We start from the raw sequence: 21,744 nt of genomic DNA on the forward strand, positions 1-21,744 counted from the left end.
CAATGTAGACCATAACTAATCTGGACTTTGAAAATCAAAATGGGGAGCACAACATGTGACCTGAATGTGATTTTTTTTCCATAACTGGAGCTCTTAATATTTAGTTTTGCTTAATGACCTAAGACATGGATCCACACGGATTACTCTTTCTGCCCCATTCAATTCACACACAGAGTAGAATTCACATAACCAGGCATTAATTTTTCTCATATAAATAATTAATTCTACATTTAAAAACATGTTAAGATGTTTTATTTCTTAATCAGCTAATTTGACTGGGAAACAAAGATGCCTTTTATTCACATTTTCTTTGAGTCGTGTTACTGTAGTAAAAGTTCCCCACAAGATTTGGCCTTTGCTCACAAGTTTTGCGGCTGCCAATTAGTTTCCAGAGTCGCTATTTTACAAAAATGCTTCTCACTTTTAAAAAATGTAATTGAATGTCTGTTCATCACAGAGTTTCTTGTGTTCAAGCCCAGGGTGTTAAACATTTTTCGGGTTGACTTGGGTCAGCTTTGAAAAATTTCAGACAGTGAAACTTGAGAAGGGACCGTATGCTATAGTGTGTTCCTCACATCCTGTTAAGTATTAAGTGGATATTTAAAATGGAGTTGTTATACCTCTTGACTGACTTAAAGTGAGCCATATAGTTTACAAGACTATTAATTAAATGAGAAGATTGCATGGGATGCACATGTATTTTCATAATCATTCACATTGGCCCGGAGTTGCCCTTTAATTTTCAGACTAATTAAAGTAACACATTCAACTGCAAAGGGTGGATGGCTGCGTTTCTGCATAGATGCTAACACTGATGAAAGTGAAATGGGGAATTTTTCTTTTTTAAAGGAAAAGGAGTGGGAGAAGAAAGAATCCGCCTGAGTGGACCTGACTCCATTCCATTCATGGCTCCCTATTTGTTCCACTCCTGGATCAAGTTTTTAATTTAACAAGACTGCATTTTGGGGGGAGTTTTCAACCCCATCTGTTTGGGGCCAGAGTGTGCCCCACCTGGTGGTGCAATTGATTTCTGAATTAACCGGGCTTTATTTCAGTACAATAGAGCGATTGTTTGGTTGCTTTTAAGCACTAGGATTCTTGGAATCTGATGGGCAAAAAAATAAATCAGACTGCAACGTGCGGTTCTCTGGGCTGCTAATTGCATCTGACCCATTATCCTCCACAGTCCTGGTTCAAACTTTGACACGGCTGACTTGGAGTTTGAAATGTAAATGGAAGGGCTGCTTTTGCAGGTCATCATACTGCAGAAAGTCCATTCCTGGAACACTTTCCAAGGCCTGGAAAGGAGAAGAAACAGATATTAGCAATTATAGCAGGACTGTGCAGCTGCTGGCATTTGGGACTGGCAGACACAGCCACAGGTCCCTCTCCCTCCAGCACCACCCAGTGTGAGGAGCAGAGATGGAGGGGGTCAGGCTGTCCCATGGAGCGGTGGCAGAGGTGTCAAAGGACCATGAGTTCATTGCATCCAGGGAAAGAGCAGCTGAGGGGAAGCTCCCCACCTCCTCCCACACCCCACCCTTAAAAAGTATGCTGTACTGGCATATAGTTAGCAACTCTTTTTCCTGCCTCTATAGCTTTATCCTTGCCACCCATAAAGCCTCCTTGACAAAAGTCCAAGGTTTATAAAGATCCTCTCTTTCTTTACAAAGAAAAGTTCCTCCACTCCTAGGAGGCGCATCCAAAAGAAATAGCTTGTGCTGCTCCCCAGCCTGGGTCTAATACAAGGATACAAGTGTTTGCCTTCAGCTCTGCTCCCCTGTAACCACGGCTCTCTCTCTGAGGGGGTCGGTCCTAAGTTTATTTAACAGTGACTTTTAAAATGTAGCCCAGACAGTGCTTTTAAGGGATGGAGCTGGGCCCTGAGAGGAAAGGAGAGGGCTGGAGAGCGCTGCTGGGGGAAAGGGCGATTCCAATTCAGGAGGGGTTCTGGGGGCTCAGAGGCAAATTGCAGCTGGGAAAGGGAATTGGATCCAATTCCTCAATCTGGAGAGAAAACAGGTCCTGGAAAGAGAGAGGAAGGAAGACGCCCAGGGAGCAGGGCTGCCGACAGCACAGAGCCACCTGTGCAGGGACAGGCCTCCATTGCTGGAGTCTGCAGTCACACTGGGAGCTGCACCCAAGGCAGTGGGCTAGACAGGGGCTTCATTCAGGGTGACCAGGCAGTTCAAACCCCAGCTTTGCTACTCACCAGCTGCATGACCTTGGCCAAGTTACATTATCCTTCTGTCTCAGTTTACAAAATGCTCAAATGGAACAGTGATAAATAATAACTACAAAATAGCACTGTTTTGGGAATTTGATGCTAAATTGGTACATAGTAAGTGGTACATCATACGTGTTTGATAAACTCCAGGTAATATGATCACTAGAACCAAGGTCTGGCCTCATCTCTTTGTTTGCTGAAGAAAGTTCAAGGTCTCCCAAAGAAGACCACAAGTCCACACATCCATCAGCAATATCAATATGGCACATGTGTAGGGAGGCTTGGCTCCTGACAGACTGAGCTCCTGGCTTTCCAGAGATTACCAGCCATTGGTGGAGACAGAGGCAGCTACACCCATAAAAGAGCAAAGGCACTGGCATCCAGTGCCCCTTAAAGCCCCACAGACCTTCTTTAGTCCAACCTTGCAGAGCATTCCATACTGCCCCTATGGGATTCCTGTCCTACTCTGTAGCAAGGAGACAATGCCTTGATACGCTCCAGATCAGGCTGGGGTGAGTTCACTGACTTGAAGCATTCCATTCTCAAGATCGGGAGTCCAACCTAATCTTGCCATTTGCTCGTGTGATGGTTGACCAAATGTGTCAACTTGATTGGCCTAAGGGATGCCCAGATGGCTGGGAAAACATTATCTCTGGGCTTATCTGTGTGTTTCTGGAAGAGCATAGCATTTAAATTGGTAGGCTGAGTAAAGAAGTGCTCCCAGGTTGAGGGTGGTGGCTCATGCCTATAATCCCAGCATTTTAGGAGGCCAAGGGGGGAAGATTGCTTGAGGCCAGAAGTTTAAGACGAGCCTGAGCAATATACAAAGACCCCATGTCTACAGAAAATAAAATAAATTTGCTTGAGCGTAGTGGCAGACGTTGGTAGTCCCAACTACTTGGGAAGCTGTGGTGGGACGATTCTTTGAGCCCAGGGGTTCAGGGCTGCAGTGAGCTGTGATTGTACCACTGCACTCCAGCCTGGGCAACAGAGCCAGACCCTGTCTGAAAAAAACAAAACAAAACAAAAAAACTCCCTCACTCCCTCACCACCTTACCAACACAGGTGGGCACATCATTCAATCTGTTGGGTGATCAGATCGAACAAAAAGGCAGAATGGTGAATTCCCTTGTTCTGCTTGAGCTGTGACATCCACATTCTCCTGAGCTTGGACATTGGAACTCCTGGTGTTTAGGCCTTCAGACTTGAACCAGGACTTACATCATTGGCTCCCCCGGTTTTCAGGCTTTTGGGTTTGGAATGGAACTGCACCACCAGCTTTCTTGTGCCTCCAGCTTGCAGACAGCAGATTGCGGGACTTCTCAGCCTCATAACAAATCTCATTCTATAGAGCTATATATATATATCCTATTGATTCTGTTTCTCTGGAGAACCCTGACTAATACAGCTGGACTTGACCCTGGTTTCTTATCTAAGTGGGTAATAAGAAGATGATGCTGTTGTGAGAGTTTAAGTGTAGCTCCTGGGTGTATTTTTTAAGTGTGTATGGCACTGACTTCGGCAGTATTGGAACAGAGTCATCCCAGACATGCTACTTGGCTCAGAGATGAAGAAATGTACTGTATTTGGGGACAGGTCTATACTGCACCTGGATTCCTATATTTGCTAGTAAATAGCAGCACATGGAGTTATTAATTAGCACTTATGAGTTCATTAGCATTTATAAATAATGTCAACAGAAGCTGATGAACTAAGCTAGGTTGTTTGGGAAGGGGACATGAAGGAGAAAACTTCTCCCTCCACTTGGATTTATATCAATGTTACTTCCCTAGAATCGACCGTCACCAAGGAGTCAGTAAAAATAAACACAAACACAAAGGGCAAGACAGTAAATTCCCTGTATATGAGGGTGGCCTCTCCCGAGTTTCTGGTTCCCATTACTAATCTACCTCATATTGAATGGATTTGAGACTTGGTTTAAAGAAAACATAACAGTAGCAATATAACCAGCCGGGGGGCCATATGTGATTCTTTTTCATAAAGTTTTCAAGTTGAAAGGAAACTTGGAGATCATTGCATCATCCCTCCATGCTTCAGGTAAGGAAACCCAGGTCCTAAAGTTAATAACAATTGGGTCTAGAAACTTCACATCTTTATCTCGGTTTCAATGACTCAAAAATGGATGAAACTGACACATCAAATTTGGGGCTAGAAAGTCCATTTGGATCCAATGTTATCACTTCCTTGAAACAGTCCTTCTCTCCACCAAGAAAGCTTGCTTCTTTTACTCTCTCTATTGTCTTTTGGGAACCAAGCATCACTCACTTCCCTTTCAGTCAATCTTTCAGCCCAGCTCAACAAGAATCAATGGCAGTTGATGTCTATACTTCAGTCTCTTCTAGGCAGAGCAACCAAGTGAAACACTGTGGGAACCTCTGGGCTTCTAATGGAAACAGGATGAAAACTATACTGGGCTTAAAGAATTCAACTTGCTAGCGACTGAAAGGAGCTTTAGCGACAGGAGAAGGAAGGGGAGGAGCAATTGATTGAAGGAGGGGAAAGAGACATGGTTAGAAAACTAGAAACTCCTAGAGGACTATCAATCCTCAGTTCTTCCATCCATTTGGAAATATGACCATTTTATGCAGATCTAAAACATTTAAATTAAATTTAACAGTTGCTTTAATAGGTTTAAAAAAAAACTTTTAAAAGCTTTTCCCACATTAAATCTATACCAGGTGTTTTGCTCACAAAAACTACTCACAAAAGGCTGGCCCCACAATTTTGGTTGTAGCATTCACCTTTTGTTGTTGTCTTATACAGTCTTTGCTACATTAAGCTTTTATCAAATTTCTAAAGGGCACTCTGTATCATCAATTATGATGTCTGGTTTCAAACTTGATTTTCAGTAGCAAAGCCTCACTCTGAGTCTCTGTGTGCAGTACGTAGGTTGACACCTTGGGCTATGCTGGAACAACATCTGGCATTATGTCTATGTGGACTAGATGGGAAATGAGGGAAGACCAAGTACTAACCCAGGATACAAACGGTTCCATTTTTAGAGATTTTTATGGATCTCTAATTTAGAACAGTTGCCCAAGTAGGACATCCTGCTGACATTATAATTTTTCAAAAATATCACATTTCTGCAAACAAACATGGTTTCTATCCCACTAGACTGGCTGTAGTTCTCAAATTCATTGTCGATTATTCTAACCAACCAATATGTGTTCTGTATGGTTATTAGCAAAGGAAACAACCAAGAAACCAAAGGTTTCTACCTCATATTTAAGTTCATCTACAGGGAATACTGGATTCACCCTGCGATTCAATGTTGACCTTTAACTTGGTCAGGAGCTTATTGCGGAAATAGCTACCAAGTCTCCTTGTCTCCTAATACATAATGGTCTTTCCTGACTGTTTTTCCTTCCATGCCCCTCAGGTCATCACTAGATAACATATTGTCTGATCATCAGAGTTCATTACCTGCTTTAAGCTCCCCTGGGATGCTGACATCTCAGGTTTTGTGGCTAGGATGATGTGATGATCTTGTATGGAGTCTCTGTCTTCAGAACTATCATCAGTGAATGTTAATGACTTAGCAAAGTAGCTCATGCCAACATGAGGCCTTTCAGAGCACTATCAAAGTGCAGGAGCTTCTGGATGACGATGTCAAAAAACCAGTGTTCTTTGGGAGCTCTGGGCCCATAATCAATCACCGACTTCCCCTGCTGTGCCTTTGAGCACTGCCATTTTAAATAACTTGCAGGAAAAGGGGCAATTTTCAGCAATATAGAAAAGCTGAAAAGGCATCAGCAACTCTGATGCTGAAGACCCTACCAATAGGTAGTGACCTTAAGGATGTCTTTTCAGCAGCCAGATTTGCTTGGTATCTGCCAGAACTGAGATTTGCTGTTAGTGTAAACACGTCATCCCCACATGCTTCAGGTAGGGCTTTTGTAAGATGCCACAGACAATGACTAAAAGACACTCAAGCAGAGGCGACTGCAAGCAGGAGGCTGAAGAAAATAGACTGAAGGACACTCGAGAACCACACTCCCCACTGAACATCTGTCAATGGCTCCACATCATCCGCACAGTGAAGTTTATGCTCATTAGCATGGGCTATAAGAGCCTTCATTATGTGACCCTTCAGTATCTCTGACCTTGTCCTCTATGCTACAGAAACACTCATCCATGCCATTTTTCATCCTGTACCTTTGCTCTGCCTAGAATATTCTCCTGCCATATCTTGGGCTCTTTTTTTATTCCACAAGGCTAAGCTCAGGTATCAACTCCTCCTAGAAACTTGCCTTTACCATCCTTCTCCAACTACATAAGGCATCACTCCTCTATGCTCAGCTCTACCACTGCATTCACCATAATGTTTACAGTAGTTAATTATCTTTTGCTCCACTTGACCGCAAGGCCCTTAAAGGCAAGGGCTATTTCTTATTTCTCTTTGTCATTTTCATATTCCCTGTACCAAGCACAAAGCCTGTCACAGAGTAGATGCTTAATAAATGTTCACTGGATGAAAAATCGTCTTCAAACAATACGAAAAGGCTGTGGAAAAATGGTAACTACCATCCAACACATCTAATGTGTTATATCAGAAATGGGAGGACTACTTTTGAACCAAATCATTGTGTAGACTGGAAGGTAAGGAACTTGAGTCACTAAGAGTAGCAATATATATCCCCACCAGCTCCAGCTGTGCAGACACAGCCCCTACTACTGTGGCTGGGGCAAACTACATCTGCTGGTCTCAATATTGCAATAGATATCATTGTCTCTCTCTTCTACTACAAATTTTAGATTCTCTTCACCCTCAGCTGGCATCTCGTTGTCTGTGTGCCTTAACTGGTGGAGTGACCCAGACCCTCATCCTTGAGGGATCTGAGCCTCTCAGCCTCTTCTCAGGCCATGGTTACAGCATTTGTCCATTTACTTTCAAAACTGGGCAAGGGACCATCCAAAGAGAACATCCAAATGGCTCACCTGGGTGGTAAAAATAGGTCTTCCTGCTTCCATTGTGTAAGAGCAGCCCTCCTCTTCTTGATCAGGATCAAATAGTGCTGCTAAGAGGGTGGTTCCTCAGCACATGGCATCTGAAGTGCCCCACCAGTAACCACAGCTTAGAGTTCAATGGGACCCTGCTGTGTCCCCTGGTGGAAGCTTTCTCCCTTTGGAAGCCAAGACCTCTAAGCCTGCAAAACCTAGAATTGTAGGAAAGCAAAGTATAAATTCCCCAAGTGGGTTACCAGGAGTGATGGTAAGCAGAGCCACAGTGACTTTCACTCCTTGGTTCCTGAACTCATGTGTTCCGCCTATTGGCGAACAGCTCCAGGTAATGGTCATTGATTTAAAGTGTACACTGCATCCTGGAGAATAGTGCCTGATCCTCGCAGATACCATCTTCAAGCTGGTCCCTCCACTGTGCCTTCAACAGGCCATTCACTCCAGCAGACCAGATTCTTCTGTGTGGTGCTATATGAGATAGGACCATTGGCTGTATTTCTTCTGGTGCACCCCCTTTGCCATAAAGTGAGTCCTGTGGTATGATACAATGTGATGTGGGATCCCTATTGATATATCAAATACTCTAAGCTCTTAGATGGTGGCGCAGGCTGAGGCTCTGCAGCAGGGAAAGGCAATCCCATTGTGAAATATCATTTTTTCAAGTTAAAATGAATCGGTGCTCCTTCTAGCCATGTAGCTAATTTGCCACCAAGTGGCTTCTTTTTGACCTCAAAAGATAGTATCATGTTGGTAATTGTTCTCTGCTGCTGACAATCAGACATTGAGCAGCAGCAAGAGCTATATTAATTTGGTGAGTATGAGCCATGCTGTGGACCCATATATTACCTCCAACCCTACCACTCTGGCTACTCCGCTTATGCACCCATTGTGCCAGCACTGCTGTGACCCATGGCAGAGGCTGGCTTACGTCAACTGGCCTGGTCATTCTACCTTTGTGTTGAATGCTTTCTGGTGGGTGTTAGTTAACATGTGATACAAAACTCTTCACACTTCATGCCCACTCCTATATGTGTAGCCGTTCCCCAAATCCCCTTGTCTTTTTCCTTCCAGTCCTCTGACCATTTGACTAAGCCATTTCCCACTGCCCATGAGCTTAGACATATTCTCTTTCCACACAAAGTGGATGAGCAGGTACACCACTTAAAGCTATGACCATTGGGATGATTTCTACTAATTAGTGACTTCAAGGTCACCCTGAGTAGGGCTAAAGTGCAGCAGCAGTTCATTTTCAGCTTGTACCCACATACCAAGCCAAACCAACCTTCTCATGAACCAAGCTCAACCTTTCACATATTCCATCAGCTGGCCATAAGGGACCCCCATGTGGCCACAGGTGTGCACTGAGGCAGAGGTAACGTGATGGTGGTGGATGAAAACTTGGCAGTCTGAGCCACTGGATCCTGCAACTTACTGCTGACCTCTGGCCCTGATCGTGTCCAGTCCCAAATGTACCCTTTTCATCTTATAAGAATTACTTCTGGTCACCCACCAACCTTATAACGTATTGGGTCTGACAGTAAGAAGTTCATGATGGCCAGTTCTGGCTTCATTACCATTGGATGACTAACAGGTACAGTCCCAAAGCATACCAAGAGTTGCTTTTCAAAATGTGTGTAACCTCTGCTTTGAACCCTCTCACTGAACATAGTCACTTGGTGGGTTTTCTGGCCCATCCTGCCATGCCCATTTCTCTGAGCTTTTTTGTCCTTTCTCCCACCAACTGTCACAGTAATTCATTTCTACTTCCTTTTATGTGAGCTCTTACTTTCTCCAAGCTTCTGAGAGCCATCCTAGCAGTACATCAGCAGGATCCCAGGATCTTTGCCAGATGCTAAATCCTGTAGCCCAAGAGAGTGATCCCATATTGATAAATTTTCCCTTATATAACTTTACATTCCATCTACCTTGATCCAGTACTCTCAGAACCCAGTCCTTAAATAATGTTTGATATTCTGCCAGTGCCTGTTAGCTACATCCTGCAGTTCCTGCAGTACCTTTCCTTTGCTAGTGGGCCCAGCACTTCCCCAGCCAGGCAATGCTGTGATTTAACCCTATTTATTAGTCTGGCTGCCAAGAAAGGGACCGTGGGGGCAGATCTTAAAGTGGGAAGGACACATTTGTCTTCTAAGGCAGAGGCCCCTGCATCTTCTTCAAGCAAGAGAGGAGTAATGCTAGCCTTTAGCAGACAGGAGTAGGCCACTTCTGCAGGCCCAGAGAGTTTAAGGGAGTCTGGAGACTCAAGATATTTAAGTGCATCAAGTCAGACGTCACTATCTAATATCTCAAGGGCTTGTTCTTTCCCAATCAGAACCTTGCCTGGCATAGTGCACATGCCTAGGTTGAGCATTCAACCTTCCCAGGAATTCTCTCAATCTTATGTTTAAGTCCTAGCCCTGATATCAACTTTTTCTGGCTTCTAACTACAGGATATGAGGCTTACTTGATATCCAGTCGTGAGGCCCTGTGGTTTACATACTAATTGCTTATGAATTGCCTTCTTATCCAATGCATTAATTGCCTCCAGTAATATCCAACCATTGTCATTGCTCTTATCATTACTATTTCCCCGTATTTCTCCAGTGCCTGGTACATTCACCTACTAGTGCATCCCCTTTCACCAGCATACCATTCCACATCATCACTGCGACCCTGTGCCAGGATCTACTCTGCTCCACCCACTCCCGCTCCCAGAGATGAGGTCCTCACTGTCAGTAGCCGGCAGGTGATCTAGCTCCAGAATCCCATCTTAGCATTGCCTTTCTCGGACCAGTCCTTGTACCAACTGTTTAGGTTGGGTTCCTTGAGAAGCAGACTTTGAATCAGGGATTTGCATAGGAAGTTTATCAGTGCCTGCCCTTGGAAATCACCATTCATAGAAGTGAAAGCACAGGGAAAGAAACAGGACTGGGTCAAGGGAGAAGTTGGGCTGTGATACAGTCACAAAGAAGGCATCAGCTAACCTCACAGAGAGCTCAGAAGCTGATTTGCACTTAGGAGTTTTCTGAAGTTGTGGTGAGGTGGAGAGACCTTTATAGCCCTGCAATATAAGGTTTTGGACACAGGCTAACCCAGGAAAGGGGTTGTTACCTTGAGTGAAGAGGCTCACTTACATAGAGGGCAATGAGCAGAGAGGGAGACAGCTGAGGGCTGTCAGCCAACGGTACTCTCAGCAGCTGGAGGAGTAAGGCTTCAATCCTGAAGGGGGATCTGGGTGGTAGCAAATAGTGACTTCCATAGAACCTAGCTCTAGCTCTTACTAACTTTATGACCTTGGGCAAGTCAGTCATATTCTCTGGGCCTTAGTTTCCTGATCTGTAAAATGGAAATGACAAAAATGTCTACCTCATAGGGTTGTCATGGAGATTAAATGAAATAATAATGCAATGCACCTTAATCAGAGCCTGGCACATAATAAGGAACACTGTAGCTTCTAGATAGAAGAAGCTTGGGGCCTATATGAGAAGCTACTAAATTATGAGATGCAACAAAAGGGGTTGCTAAACTGTGGGCACTGGGAGCTTAGAAGAGGTAAAGATCAAGGAAGTAAATAAGAGCAATTTCAAAGAGCAGACAGTCAATTGATACATGGACTTTAGAAAGGTGTAACAGAAGAAGACAGCTTCCAGATGAGATATTAACAAGAGCAAAGGCCCAACAAACATGGTATTTGCAGAGCAATGATGAAGTCGGCCTGGCCACTGCAGTGTTTCTTGCCCAGAAGTAGACTAGGAGGTGGGTGGATTATGGAAAGCTTAGACATCCAAGCAGAAACAGCAGCTCTGGACTTCCCAACAGACCATAGTTTAGTTGGACTCGAAAGTGGCTTGAGGGGCATTCCGGAGAAATGGAATGTCTTGGCAGGAGAGGGAAAGGAAGGAAGATGGAGGGAGACAGCGAAGAGAGAGGAATGAGGAGCAGAGAGACATGTGGAGGAGAGAGAAGGCTGGAAACAAATTGGGTATTAAAAGCCAATCCAGAGAGTGCAAAAGAAAATCAGAAGTGAAGAAAGTGAAGAGAAAATGTAGAGTAAATAGAGTTTTAAGAAATAATGGTCTTCCAATTTCAGAAGTTCCAATTCAAAGAGTCAGACTGTTCAGCTATGTTACCTCCTTGAGAAACAATACAAATACACTTATTAAGAAGCCAGAGCTTTGCTATATTATAAATAGTTCTGAATTAAGGTCCCTTCCCAAAATGCCTACTCTTCCAACAGGTGCAATATTACACCATCTGCCCAACAAAAGAATCTAAATGTCACTAACTTCAGAAGAAAATGTAATTGACTGCCTAGGACCCTAGCTTATTATGATATTTAATAACTTGTACTTATATAGCATGTAGGGGCATAAAAGGTGTCATAAATGTTAACCCTCTAATTCACACAATAACTCCTTAGAAAGAGAGAAAGCGTGACACTCCCTTTTTAACAGATCCATTCATTCAACAAACTTTTATTGGGTTCCTACATGCTAAGCATTGTAATGATGTAGAAATTTGGCTACATGGAGTTTGATTCAGGCTGTTGGGTGCCTGCCTGCTCCCCCAGACACAATGAGAGCCTCCCAAGAGCAGGAACCATGACTTTTTCTCTCTGAAGTCTTACAGCCCAAAACTGCACCTGGAAAGAAGTTTTATTCCATAAATATTTATAGATTTTTTAAATTAAATACCCAGCATTACCTATAAGTCTCTGCTACCATTATTAAAAAACATAAACCCCAAAACTCTTGACTTCTGAGGCATTGCTAGCCGCTGGACCTTATTTCCTGTGGAACCCCATAATCTCCTCTTTGAGATGGTAAAACATTCATTCATCCTCTGAACATTGTGAATTGTGTGCAATTTCCACAGCCCTTTGCATTTACTGGGGACAAGGTAGAGGCTGAGACGGGCCCCACACTAAGAGCTGCTCTTAAAGACTTTTGGCTTCTATGAAGATTTTTATATTGGAAGGAAAAATAGAACTCTGGATCTAGAAATCACTCCAAGTCAATATCCTCTTGGTAGTCTGGGTTGGGTGTGGGAAAGTTCCACTTGGCAGCTCTGAGGTCCCAACTACTATCAAATGGCTAGCACAAAAGAGAAACAAATTGGATATTGAGCATCTCTCTGACTCAGGTCTTGGGGTCTCACTGTGTTGGTGAGATCATGCTCTAGTGAGATGCTTCACAGGTGTCTGGTAATTTAACCAACTTGTACAGGGTCCAAAACAAAGCCATCTTGTGCCATAGCAAAGTCCCGGCGAACTGGGGAAGGAGATACTTACGAGTGTGTGTCCAAATTGTTCACCTTCTACCCCGCCACATCCCAACGTGGATGCCATTAAAAATCTCAATTGCTAATATCTGGAAGGTATCCTGCACTCTCAGAACTAAGGCCAGGGTGTCATCTGTCTCTAATCATGAAAGCAGACTCTCTCCAAGCCTGAAGACTGAAGTGGCACCAAAAGTCTCAGATGCTCCAGCCCAAGCCTGGTGCTATCACCCTTGGGACAGTCACAGCAGATGGTCCATTTTCACAAATGTCAAAAATCAGGCTCCAGACACTCACGAGGCCAGAGTACACCCTAAATTAGCTGCCGGCCACTTAAATCATACAGGTTACACTTTCTCTTTTCCTTTTGCTCCCTAACGTTGCTCAGTGAATGACTGTATGAACTGCCGCTCTCCAAAGAGCTTCAAACGAACTCCATGTAAACAGTGCATCTGAAGGGGCCCGCAGAACTTGAAAGAAGAGGGCTTGGCTTCCCTCGTTCTTTGAAAAATATATCCTGTATCCCTTGGCTGGATCATACAGAAAAAGAAATCTGAGTTTCTTTCTTCTGCTCTTCCGGGGAGGAGGGTGGCACAGTCTGTCTATGGCTGAGCCCACAGTTGTATATGAAAGTTAATATTTCCAGGGCCCTGCGTGGGATACCTTTCCCAGAATTCATGTTCTCCATGGGAAACTGAAATAGCGCGTGAGAGTTGCCCTAAGTAGATTTAAATAATTAAATTCAAAAATTCTCAAACCACTTGCTGTTTCAAATTTATTTCTTTAATAACAGCTCAGACTCAGCAACAGACTGGATTAAGGTTTCATTTATTGGAAATTTAAGGTATATCCAGCTCTGGGTGTTGTTTTTAAGTATTTAAGGGGAAATTTGTGCTGGGTGAAAATGAAGAGACTGCAGCATTATAAATTCATTTCCTCTATTAGAAGCAGGGCTGCGCCTGCACGCTGCAGCTGTTCCAGGAGGCAGTCCCGACAGGCTGGAGGGCGAGCCGGGAGCAGACGACCCTTTGTTTCCCCAGCAGGGGAGATTTGGCCAGTCCAACACCCTCGGCAAGAACTATTTCCTCAGTGGCGCCAGGCAGTTGGGCAGGATCATCTGGGGTGGTTTTCATGTGGCAAAGTAAAGCATCCTTTGGGATTCCAGGGCAACTTCTAAGGGATCCATTTGCATCTGTGACCTCAAACCATGCCTTGCACCAGGCCTGAGCCTAGTTTGCTGACCTCTGAAATAACCCATCCTGAGACATTCAGCAAAGCCTCAGAAAACAGGTGTTACATTGCAGGTAACAGCCCCACGGTACTTACTATTCATGCTAACAATTTTACAAACAAGTGAGTTTCTTATACATTCATCGCCACCCCCAGGCATTCATATTCTTTTTAAGTACAGAAACCTTAATTAGATTTTGACCACAGACCCGGATTTGACTTACCCTGACAGGGTTTCCATTAGTGTAATCTGTGGGGGAATTCGCTGTTTTAACATCTGTGTGCCTGAGGCCTATCTCACATTTACTGCAAAACTCTGAAAAGCCTCCCTTGTATGGCTGTATGTTTCCTCATGCTCCCAATTTCACAGAAGTCATTTCAGCACCAAACGGTAATTAGCAAAGGGATGGGCCTCAGCTGACATGAATGCAATTTATTGTTTTCCACGAGGCCCTGAACCAAGCAAACAAAGAACACAGTCTAGCTGTCTGGCATTTTATTAACTTGTATTGTGCGGTGCACCTTACTGAAGGGAGATCTTCAAGAGAAATTCAGCAGTTTGTGTGTGGCAACACACAGACTTTGGAAGAATATTAATTTCAGTTCAATTAGGCAAGTTTTGTGGTACCTCAGCCTGTAATAGAGGACAGCCACTTTTATAATTATCTTCCATATTAACTTCATCATCACCAGACTTTTGCATAAATTCAACCTTTCATCTTTAAAATGCCAACACTTCTTCAATTTTGGCAACCGTACAGCACTGCTAATTATTTGCTCATTATGTGTGGTTAACTGATGAATCATTAATAAATGAATGAATGGCTAATATATTTTTATGGTAATTGGAGATATAACTGATTGCAGACTTCCTTAGCTTCTCAAAACGGCACTGAATGAGCAGTGGCTGCCTAATTGTTTACAGATGATATTTATGCCCCCACCCAGCGTTTCCCACAGTTGTGGTTTATCCCTGGCATATTCTCATCAGTCCAGGGTGGCGGCTTGAACCAGTCTGGGCAGAGGGGAGTGGGCGGCAGCATAACCGAGCTTCCTTTATTGTGTTTCTGTCACCTCGTTTGTTTCAGCTCAGCTGACACGTAACCACGTACGAGCCGCATGACCATTTGCTAGCAATTCAAACAGTGCTTGTGGACTCTATTTGCCTAGCCATTGGCAGGGCCACAGCTATGACACTGCTGTGGTTACCCCTAGTCACAAACACATAAAGACTCAGATGCTGACACACAAAGACTCGGGCCATCCAACTGCCACTTGTCTTGCCTGGCACACCCAAAGGAGCAGTGGCCAGTGGCCACCCAGCGTGGTGTCTCTGTGGTTGAAGAGTTAAAGGGGACCCTTTGCAAAGTTTGACTGGGAGCCTGGAGTCCAATTTGCACCACTGACTAAAGTCCAGAAAATAAAATCAACCAGAGATCCTTTAACTCCATTCACTGACTCACCATTCCACAGCTGGTTAACGTGTTTGGAGATTAACTGCTGAATTACAAAAATTATATTTATCATGCTGCAAATCAGTCAGCACCTATAGGTTAAAAACAAAGAGTACGTATTTGTTGACAATTCTTGTGAAAATGAAAGATAGAATACTTGCCAAATAAGGCTTGTTTAGCTTCACACAAACAGACGGAAGATCAAGTTAAAAATGCAAAGGAGATTACCAATTCTTAATTATAATTATTTAACCAGGTGGGTAGTTTCTCCTAATGAACATTTCCATGAAAACAGAATAACTAATGACAGTCTTAAAGAAGGCTTTGTCTTTCCATGTACTAATGATCACATTTATAAATATGCAGCAAGGCCCCCGTGTACATTGCTAATGATAAGTAATTAAGTACCAGGCGTGGGAAGCCAGTGAAAAGGGTCATGTTAATGCAAGAGAGGAAATTAAAAATGCAATAAAATAAGTTGCCTAGAAAAGATTAAATAAACTTCTGGCTTCTCCTTCTTCCAGAAGTAAAAGAACGGTTTCCCCATTCTTGTAGTGAAGCCATGGCAGGCCATTCAACAGCTGGTTATCAAGTCAGACAGTACCAAGTGATCCACTTGCTTTCTACCTCCATCCCCATTTTATCCTGCAGGATTTCAGGCAGAGGGTGTGGCTCAAAGTAAAAGGCATTTTGGGTCACCAAATGAGAAGATGAGCCCCTTGGAAAAAGGAAACAGTTGGCCATCACAGATGGATACCTTCCACTGGCTAATTAAATAGGACTTTGGTTGCTGTTGCTAAAGTACCACTTGTTTATAAAACTGTGTTGACCAATCTGGGTTTTTTTCTTGCTTCTGGAAGAAAAAGAGAGGACAAGATCAGTGCCTTTTCCAGTAGAGCAGAATAACCTTCTCATGTTGTTGGCTTCCCCAGCAGACTGCAAACTCCTGGAGGGTGAGACCACGACTCTGTGTTATTAGACATTATAGCCCTCACACCTAGACCTGCACAGAGGCCGTGAATGCTTAATAAACACTGGTTGAATAAGTGAATGAATGAATGTTCAAAATAAACCATCCCTAAGCCAAGGAGCAGTTTGTCCAAGAGCCCTGTCACATCGCTCCCCATCCAAGCAGCCCTGCCACCCAAACGCTGGCCCACTCAAAAGATGTAAGGCCTTTCTCTCATTCACTTACTGAGAAAGGCACTGATTCCTTCTTCAACATATCATCATCAAAAGGAACAGAAATTTGAAGCTTTAAGGAAAAAAAAGGTCTTTGCAAAAAAAAATCATATAGTTGGTTGTCAGACTCCTGTTTAGGAATTGACTAGGAATCCCAGCATCTCTTTTGAGCATTAAAGACACACAAAATGAATAAGGGCCGTCTTGGCAAAAGAAAAGGGACTTATATTTGGATCTCCAAAGCTCTTAAATAAGAGCAATTTTGATTTTTTTTTTAAGTATCTTAGTGAAGCTCTCAAACCACTGAAGATTTTTTTCTTTCAAATGTTTCGAACTCGTTGATCTCAAGTCTCTCCAGACCTCCACATTCCCTAACTGTTCTATGTGGTTAATCCCTGAGTGGGGGGAATCTAATTTTCTGCGGCTGCAGTCTCGGGTTAACAAGAAGGCAACCTTGATCTGAAGAAAATAGCAACCCACGAAAATCTAAACCTTGGTTGGCGATTTGGGGTAGCTTTTCTTGTTTAAATTTTCTCCCCTTTTTTCTTTAACAAGTTTAAGAAACAAGTCATAAGGCAGAAAATCTAGGGTTTGGCTGTCTCTGCCCTGTTTTAAGGCTCCTTCTGAATTCAAATGAATCATTTCCTTTTACATAAAATCTTCAACGAGGCCACACTTCTTTTGTTATCAGAGTGTTGTCATCGGCAAGCCTGCTCGACTCTCATAAAGGCAATTTAGTACCTGACATTCGAGCAACGTGTGCGCGGGCCTGGATTTGCCTTACAAATAAGGGCTGCCAAGGAAACCTCCGGGGAGGCCGGCGGCCCTGCTCGGGGACACCTAAGGTGCATCTTTCATCAACTTCTCCGACAGGCCTTTGCTTCCCAGGGCGTGCTGTTCTGTACACAGCCGCCTTCCCCTCCCGAGAAAGTTCAGGACGGCGGCGGGGCCACTCTGCAAGCTTATCCTGACCCCCAGCGGTCGACCCTGTCATCGGGCCCGCACCGGGTCCCTCTCTCGCTGCCGGGCAGAGGCGAGCACCGCCCTGAGGTTCCCTGGATCCCAGGGACCCAAGCACCATTCGCTTTAATTGACAATTAAAACAAACTTCGGTTCTCACAAGAATCAACCGAGTGAAATTTCACAACTGCAAGTTTCACAATTCAATTCCCTTGAAGCAAAACCAACAGTTTCCCTGAGGTTTCACTCCACACCTCTCCATTTGTTGTTTAACTTCCCCCTCAAGTTTCTCTTCCCACACACAATTTTATTTTCAAGTCAGTCATGGAAACAGTTTAATTATGTTTCTGGGGGTCCCCGCATCCTCCCTGCCCCGGTGCTGAGTCAGCGCTTCCGCGAGTCCCAGGATGAGGACTCCAGCGAGCGCATGTTTATTAACAGAGCAGCGTGGCGCTCCCAGCGACCAGGGGGGCCCCCGAAGTGGCTATTTATGGCTTCTGCCCACCGGCCTGCCTGTTCAAGCTGTTTCATATTGTCAGCCACCGGAATCAAACAACCTGAAATAAGGCCTCCGCGGCCACGAATAGAATGCAGTCAGCAAACAACGTCCGACCCCGGCGGTAGAGTCGCCGGATTTAGCAAGTAAAAATACAAGATGCCCAGTTAAGATTGAATTCAGATAAACCACAAATACGTTTTTAGTATAAGTATGTCCCAAATATTGCAAGGGATATGTTTGTACTAAAACATATTTGTGGTCTATCTGAAATTCACATTTAACTCGGGGCCTTCTATTTTATCTGGCAATCCTACCCAGTAGAGAAAGGAGAGGTTCTGTTTTATGGTTTTACAGCTCAGCTTCCGAGCAGATCGGGATAGTTCAGGGGGCCTGGGCCTCTCCTAAGAGTTAGGTGAGACTTATTTTTAAACGGTAAGAAAATAGTCCGAATGTGGATTCTCGGAGCCTCTCTGGAGGCTCAGACCTCCCTGGACATTGCCCGCCTTCTCAGTCCTACCCTCTTCTCTCCCTCCCTGTCTCTCCACTGTGGAGGCAGGACCCTGTCCTGAAGGGTCCCGTTCCCACGGTCAACCTTCCCAGTCAGCCTCAGGTGTCCTAGCTCGCAGATGTTGAAGCAAAAGTCAAAACCAAGGTAACTCTTTTTAGGGGGTAATAGATTAAACTGCAGCTGGGTCTTCAAGGGACAGGAGTAGCCATATTCTGAACTGCTATTTGTATCTACTGAAATGTAAACATTAAAAAAATTAAAAAAAAAAAACAAGTTTGAATTACTATCTTCCTTTAAAAAAAAAAAAAAAGGCTACGGCCTTGGGAATACTGTACATATCTGTTACCGACAATTCTGAAAACCACCTCTGCAAGCCTGTCAGTTAAACCAAATGTTAAATGGAAAATATTTGGCGGGATTTAAAATTAGACCCGCACACATTACTTACAGATGTTTCCATGCAAAACACTTGAAACTGAACCACACCAAGTCATAAACCCCACAATGGTGTATTTTTTATACCCCAAGTTAATTTTTATTATATAAGTAGCCATATGAAGAAGGTATTGCATACAGCTTAAATTAAATACGGAGGAATGAAATCAGCAGTATCCCTTTACAGCATATGGCCCAGCAAATCAAATTACAAAGCTTTCCGCATCTCATTAACTGCAATGAGTACAGTGAGTTTTCTAATAAGTCACATCTTTTTCATGTGAGTGGTGAGCAGTGACTTATTGTAAGAATTCACAGGATGACCCTTGTGCTGAAATTAAGAACTAATCTAAAATGGGCAGGGTCATCTGGTCAAGACTGATCATAACATTTCCTCATTATTGTTTTAGTTAGCATTGAAGCATATGTTTTCCTGGTGCCCCAGCTGAAAAATGCCTTTGATAATTTCACTGACAGCAAATAACCCACACACTGCCATTTAATGAGTTTGGGCAGGATTAGCTGACAATAAAGAATATAGTATAAATGTTTTTATTAGAACAGATTTATTTTTTAGCTGGGAAAAAATAAAAAAGAAGTCACATGGAAATGCTGAGCTGATTTCTACCCTTGTGATAGCGATCGCCCTGTTAGTGATGCAGGTGAAGAGGCAGAAGCTGCACGAAGCCCAGGGCTGGCCAAGACAGTGCCTTCAGGCTACAAATGGTGAAAGGCAAATTCCAGCTGGAACCTATACTCAGATGTCTGGTTCCTCCTTTGCACAACAAGAAAAAAAATACTTCTACAATTGCTCATCATGTGGCCTTTGGTTGAGATGAATTACCAATTTACAACCTCTTGTGTTTGGAGAGAAGCAAACTGTGCTCTTTTGAGGCAAGAATCAGGAACCTAAAATCATTTAAGCCTTCTTGTTTATAAGGCCAGAGTGAGGCCAAAAATCCATTTTCCTCTGTGCTCTAAGCCCTTTCAATGACGAGTTTCTCACCATCTGCACTAATAAATATGGACTGGTGTGTGTATAACCATACACTGAGGAGAAGGGAAGAGTGAAAGGATTTTAAATGATTGCAAATTGCTCTCCTGCTGAGATAACAGCAGTTTGCATGTGAGCCTCAGTTGTCACACATTAAGAATGGGCATTTGGCTTATTTTCACACAGCTGCGAGAGAGAAGGGGTAAGTTTCAGAACAACTAGAGAGAAAAGCGGTCTGTTGTTCTTAGGGAGACAGGCTTTCTAGTGGCATCTTGCCCAGAAGCTCTTGCTTCGCAGCTCCAACCATGGGGACTGGAGACAGGATAAGCAGACCAGTCCCCAGAGCTGGAAGCAAGGGGAATCACTGAAGCCCTGAAACAGGATCATAAGCCTCAAGGCTCAGCAGAGATCAAAGGGATCAAGAATGGAAACAAGGCCAGAGGATTGAAGTAGCCTGGTGTGTAACAAAGTGATCCTTGAGTTAAGGTCAGTTTCTTGGGAAGACTTGGAGGCTTAAGACTCGTCCTTAGGCACAAGGGGTCACAGGGAAAACTCTGTCTTGGGAAGATGCAAACAGCAGTCTAAGAAGGTGGTGTAGGTTAGCAGAGGCAGACAGTGAGTGTGCCATAGGAAGAGTAAGGCCACCGAGGCAAAAGCCAGTCATCCAGGGACCCTGGAACCTGACTAGACTCAGAGGTCTCCTCCCAGCCAGAGAGAAGTGACTCCCTGTTCCTAGCAAAATGTAATGGGCAACTGTGGAAGCTTCAAAGAGACTGTCCGGTGAAATAGGGAAGTGTCTCAACAGTAGAACAGCAGCCACAGTGAAAGTGGAGTGCCCACGCCATCAGAAAGTGCACTTTAGGAAATGCTGAGGAGCGTGAGAAGACCCCTTGGTCAGAACACTTCCAAATACATCCTCCAACAGAAGGACCTCCAACCTGCCCCAAGGTGGGGCTGTGGAACCCAGTCACCTACCTCTCCTCTCAAGTGATCAACATGGGAGGGGAAGGGACCCTGGGAAGCAAGGGGGAGTAGGAACTATCAAGTCAAGGGAGGAGAAGGAAAGTGGGAACTGAAATGGAGCAAAGCATCAGCCGTTGAGCCCAGGCAAGGCAGTGGGATGAGCCAGGAAGACAGGCTGGAAAAGTCACCTGAGGAGGTGAGACTCTTAAGAAATACCTGTGGCGGAGCCCATGGGAGGAGAAGGCACTGTTAAGGGTGCCAAGCCTTTAGGACACCCAGGGGAAAATGTGGGGAAGCAGGGAAGGTAGGGGAAGGGAGGGTCTGCCATTAAATACATGACCATTAAATACATGACCAATCCCTGGTGAGAAGGAATTGCTAGCTACCACCCAAAGCAACTGTTCAGGATTGTGAACTCATACAGGGTTCACTCTTAGTGTCGTCTTAGGTCCTCAACACAAAACCTGTATTAAAGCCTTTATCACCTAATTTCACCCTTCAGTTGTAATTGAAGCTTCCAAGCCTAACACAGGCCCTGGTTACTTAAACTGGAACCAAACAAGGAAAATCCCCGAGTATTGCTAGGTAACAATAACAAGTAATATTTGCACCACTTTACAGTTTACAAAGTGTTGTCATCATTTTTCTCATTTGCTCTTCATTACCAGGCTGTGAAGAAGGCAACTTACCCGTAGCTAGGAAGTAAAAATGGCCAGATCGCAGACCAAAGTCTTCAGATTCCAAGCCCAGTGTAACTTTTATTACAGCAAATATCTCTTATATACTGGTCAAATAACACTCTAAAATGCTCTGGCAGTCTGAGGAAATATACATGTTGTACTCCTGGGGGAATGTATTCAGGGATTAAACCAAAGTTCTCCAGGAGAGACCATCCTTCCCTTACACCTTAGAATATCTCCAGATCTAAAGTGTGTGTTGGAGGCATTCTGCCTCCATTCCTCCCTGACTGGTGCAGATGGAACAACGTTGCCAAGATGACATTCTTCAGAAACATGCTTTCTAGGACCCTCTTGG

The 21,744-nt window shown here is 44.0% G+C and overlaps 1 protein-coding gene across 1 annotated transcript in view; it reads right to left on the bottom strand.

Annotated features, from left to right (window-relative positions):
- Positions 1-229: 229 nt before the first annotated feature.
- The window catches only part of LOC101126927 (uncharacterized), a 37,634-nt gene continuing 16,119 nt past the window's right edge, over positions 230-21,744 (bottom strand). Inside the window, exon 4 of the mRNA XM_055380543.2 lies at positions 230-1,298. The gene's annotated coding sequence lies outside the window, so the exon portion shown is untranslated. The remainder of the gene's footprint in view (positions 1,299-21,744) is intronic.

This window comes from Gorilla gorilla, chromosome 1 (assembly GCF_029281585.2).
Source record: "Gorilla gorilla gorilla isolate KB3781 chromosome 1, NHGRI_mGorGor1-v2.1_pri, whole genome shotgun sequence".
Lineage (NCBI taxonomy): Eukaryota > Metazoa > Chordata > Mammalia > Primates > Hominidae > Gorilla > Gorilla gorilla.